We start from the raw sequence: 5,000 nt of genomic DNA on the forward strand, positions 1-5,000 counted from the left end.
TGCAACAATGATCTCAAGAAAATTCTAACGGATCTTGCAGCCCTACAGTCTCCCAACAGCATCATACGAGCAGCTAATGTAAGATTGTTTTTAATGTTATAGTTTGTTCTCTCTCTCTCTCTCTCTCTCTCTCTCTCTCTCTCTCTCTCTCTCTCTCTCTCTCTCTCTCTCTCTCTCTCTGTCTCTCTCTCTCTTTCTCTCTCTATCTTTTAATAAGCCACTGATTTAACATATTTCTGTCCATAGAATCTGGCCAAAATGTGCAGCAGCGGCAGGATGCTAGATGTGGCAGAGTGTGCAAAACCAAATTAAAAAAGAAAATGCAATGTAAAATGTTTAATTTTATATACATATATATATATATATATATATATATATATATATATATATATATACATACATATACAGTACATATATATATGTATATGTATATATATATATATATACATACATATACAGTACATATATATATATGTATATGTATATATATATATACATACATATACAGTATATATATGTATATGTATATATATATATATATACATACATATACAGTATATATATATATGTATGTATATGTATATATATATATACATACATATACAGTATATATATATATGTATGTATACGTGTATATTTATATATATATGTATATGTGTGTGTATTTATGCTTGTATGTGTGTGTATCTACACACACACACACATAATCGCAGTAAAAAATGTATATTCAGCAAGTTGAATACAGCTACAGTATTTTATAGCAACGTTGGGTTTTTTTTTCCAACCCTTTTTCTTTGCTCATATCATCTGTTATGTGTATCATAAATAAACCTACTGTATTCTCAGGAGTTCTGCCTTTAATCAGTTGCTGTAATTCCGACCAGTGTTGAGTGCATTCATAATGAAGCTAAACAATACAAAAAAAAACACTTGTCTTATTCATGATAAAACTTTATGGTCTTTCAAGTACCTGAAAACGGTAATTTTTGTTTGCTTTAAAAAACAAAATAGTGTCACTATTAAATCACTATACAATATCACTACTGCCCTGTTATTTTAGTCCGGGTAGGGTTTCCCACATTTAGGGTTGGGTCAGTTTTTTAATGATCTAGGTTATTTTTAGCTTTGTATCTAATGTATATACTTTTTAGAGAAGGAAAAAAAGACAATAGATTTTGAACCCACAAGCAATGGAAATGAATAAAGTTTTGTAAATAAATAAGAACAAAGGTGTCTCGTATATTTACTATTCATCCATATATTTTCTACTGCTTGTCCCTCTCTGGTGGGGGATACTAGAATCTATCCCAGTTGCACATGTTTTTTGTTTTTTCAAATGCCCAATGACCTTAATCCATTGTTTCTCATATAGGGCAACGGGGACTCCTGGAGATTATGTGTCCGTAGTATTCATGTTAGAACAATACATACACCTGCAGCTAGGTGGCAGCGGGTTTTAATCTAATCAAGAGGCTCTCCGTTCTACCCAGTAGAGGTGGTAGGTATCCAGGAACGCGTGTATAAAGCTAACGGAAGCAAAGCTATGGAGAAGTTTGTCCCATGCCTTTGTTTTTGGCCTTTGCAATATTTTTATTTTGCTTTTGTTTTTTAACTTGCAACATTTTTAATTTGCAAAACTTTCCCTTTGCAACTATTAGATGGTGTTTTAGATTTTTGGACCATTTCTTTATTTGTATTGTTTTTACTTTGAACACTGTACTAAGTCAACTATTCCACAAAATACTACATTTCAGATTGCAGTATTGTAAAAAGTACATCTTAAATCATGGGGCATATAATGCCGTAAACCTGAGTCTTAAGGTACCAGCCAAAACTAATGAAAAGAAAATGTAATGTAATCAAATGTAAAGCAGCGTTGCCCAGATGGAAAATGACAAATGGTTGTATCAGAAACTTGACATTGCCGTACATAGGAGATTTGACGTGACTCGGTATCATCTGTGACAACAAAATGTTGAGACAAGCCGTGTATATTGGGACATATAATGCACTTTTACCTATTTGAATAAACCAACAGCATGGTTAATGGAAAAAACTGACACACGACAGAACAGCGCTTTCACCTGGCTGTAAAGTGGCATGTTAGGCAATGTACTATTTCTTATATTCCGTCACGTGACTTCTTCCTCAAAGTAAAAACTAGAGTGGTTAACCAAGCCAAGATGGCTATCTGAGTACAACAAAAGTTTAAAGGCCTACTGAAACCCACTACTACCAACCACGCAGTCTGATAGTTTATATATCAATGATGAAATATTAACATTGCAACACATGCCAATACGGCCGGTTTAGTTTAGTAAATTACAATTTTAAATTTCCCGTGGAGTTTTTTGTTGAAAACGTCGCGGAATGATGACATGTGTTTGTGACGTCATTGGTTGGAGGGGACATTTAAGCTCAGCACCACTTACGGCTAAAAGTCGTCTCCTTTCATCGCATAATTACACAGTAATTTGGAAATCTGTGTTGCTGAATCTTTTGCAAGTTGTTCAATTAATAATGGAGACTATAAAGAACAATGTTGTTGGTGGAAAGCGGTGTATTGCAGCTGTCTTTAGCACCGAGAACCAGCTGGTGTTTCTTTGTTTGTTGTGAAGCTTTAACACAGAGCGGTCAAGCGAACATGTTTCTCTACGTCAACCAGCATGTTTTTGGATGGGAAAATTGTGATATATATCTTACCAGAGACATCAGTGGATTATGTGTCCTGCAGTAGCTGTCAAAAAAGTCAGCTGTGAGCTTGGCTACTCGGCTTCTCTCTGAGACACTGGCGTGTTCACCGAAGCCATCCAACTTTGAGGCATGTCTTTACAATCTCACTAAAACACTATTAAAACAATAAGCAGATAAGGGATCTTCCAGAATTATCCTAGTAAATGTCTAATTACATCTGAAACGCTCACACTGCCGCCCCCCGGAGCCGTCGCTTTTCATTTTATCTATATATTTTTTTGTTTTTGTAGTCCCTTCACTATCAATATCCTCATACACAAATCTTTCATCCTCGCTCAAATTAATGGGGAAATTGTCGCTTTCTCGGTCCAAATTGCTCTTACTGCTGGTGGCTCAAATTATAAACAATGTGAGGCTGTGAGGAACCCTCACACCGGTGATGTCATGCGCACACACTTCCGGTACAGGCAAGGCTTTTTTATTAGCGACCAAAAGTGCGAACTTTATCGTCGATGTTCTCTACTAAATCCTTTCAGCAAAAATATGGCAATATCGCGAAATGATCAAGTATGACACATAGAATGGACCTGCTATCCCCGTTTAAATAAGAAAATCTCATTTCAGTAGGCCTTTAAATCCTGCAAAAAGCAAATACGAGAAGAAAATCATACTATGCAATGGAATAGATCCACAGTACATACTTTATGAAAAACATGCTACTCGCAAACGGCAGATAATATAATTGTAATGTCGGATTTTAATATCCATATGACTACCCCATCAGACCCTCCATGCTTCATACTACTTGGTAGCTGTGGTCTTACACAAATAATAAATGAACCCACATGGGGGGCGCTGGCGCCTATCTCAGCTGCAATCGGGCGGAAAGCGGCGTACACGCTGGACAAGTCGCCACCTCATCACAGGGCCAACACAGATAGACAGACAACATTCACACACTAGGGCCAATTTAGTGTTGCCAATCAACCTATCCCCAGGTGCATGTCTTTGGAAGTGGAGGAAGCCGGAGTACCCGGAGGGAATCCACGCAGTCACGGGGAGGACATGCAAACTCCACACAAAAAGATCCCGAGCCTGGGATTGAACCCAGGACTGCAGGGCGTTTGTATTGTGAGGCAGACGCACTAACTCCTCTGCCACCGTGAGTTTATGAATTTCATTAATAAGAACATTTTACTCATTAGAAAGGAGATTAAAGACAAGGTGTCCCAGCTACAACTGTGGTCTATTAACACAGATACGAATGTCTATACAACGGATATTCCCCTCCAAAATAGTATCTCTCTTTTTGATGAAATATCATTAGAGGAACTCCTGCGATGTGTAAATGGGACGAAACAAACAACATATTTACTTGACCCACTTCCTGGCAAACGTATCAAGGAGCTGTTTGTGATATTAGGACCATCAGTGCTAAATACTATAAACTTATTTCCTCTGGCACTGTTCCCCTAGCATTCAAAAAGTGATTATTCTTCCTTTGCTCAAAAGACCTAACCTCGATCCTGACCTCATGGTAAACTACCCGCTGGTGTCCCACCTTCCCTTTACCTCGAAAAGTTTCACATCTGCGGTCACCTCCGAAGTTTCTCATTGTGCCCATTGGGTTGAGTTTTTTTCTTGCCCTGATGTGGGATCTTAGCTGAGGTTGTCAATATGTCTTGGGAAGCCCTTTGAGACACTTGTGATTAAGGGCTATATAAATAAACTTTGATTGATTGATTGAATCCTTGATATCACTTGACAAATCTTTTTTTTTCCCCCGTCTTTATCTTAAATATGATTATCGATGTCAACATTGTGTATGTTCTCTAAGTGTGATATATGATGGCTGTCTTTGGTAAAAGCTTAACTCTTTTAGGTTTTGCTCAGATTTGATTTATTTTTCTTAGACTGGCTGAGTTGGTGCTGTTCGAAACACTCGAGGGCGAACCTGTTTAGGAAATACAAATATTAATCAATATAATTCTTAAGTGGGAAATGATAAATGTTGAAACTATATTTAACAAACCTTTACTGAAGTGATCACTGCAAACTTGTGCGTTCTTTAACTGCTCCCTTGAACTAGTCTGTGCCATTTTTCTTTTTGTTGTTTCATAAAATCTCCCTTTCTGCCCTCTTTAATTACCGCTCGAGGAACTCTGGAGAAATGTTTTCTTTTTGCGATTTGAACGATTTGTACAGCCAAACACAACACAAGTATGAGAAATTTTCCTTCGAGAAAAGCTAAATGCCCCCTATATCAACAGTAAGAGAAAATCGCGCTAGCTTTGATTGATTGATTG

This window comes from Nerophis ophidion, linkage group LG11 (assembly GCF_033978795.1).
Source record: "Nerophis ophidion isolate RoL-2023_Sa linkage group LG11, RoL_Noph_v1.0, whole genome shotgun sequence".
Classification (NCBI taxonomy): domain Eukaryota; kingdom Metazoa; phylum Chordata; class Actinopteri; order Syngnathiformes; family Syngnathidae; genus Nerophis; species Nerophis ophidion.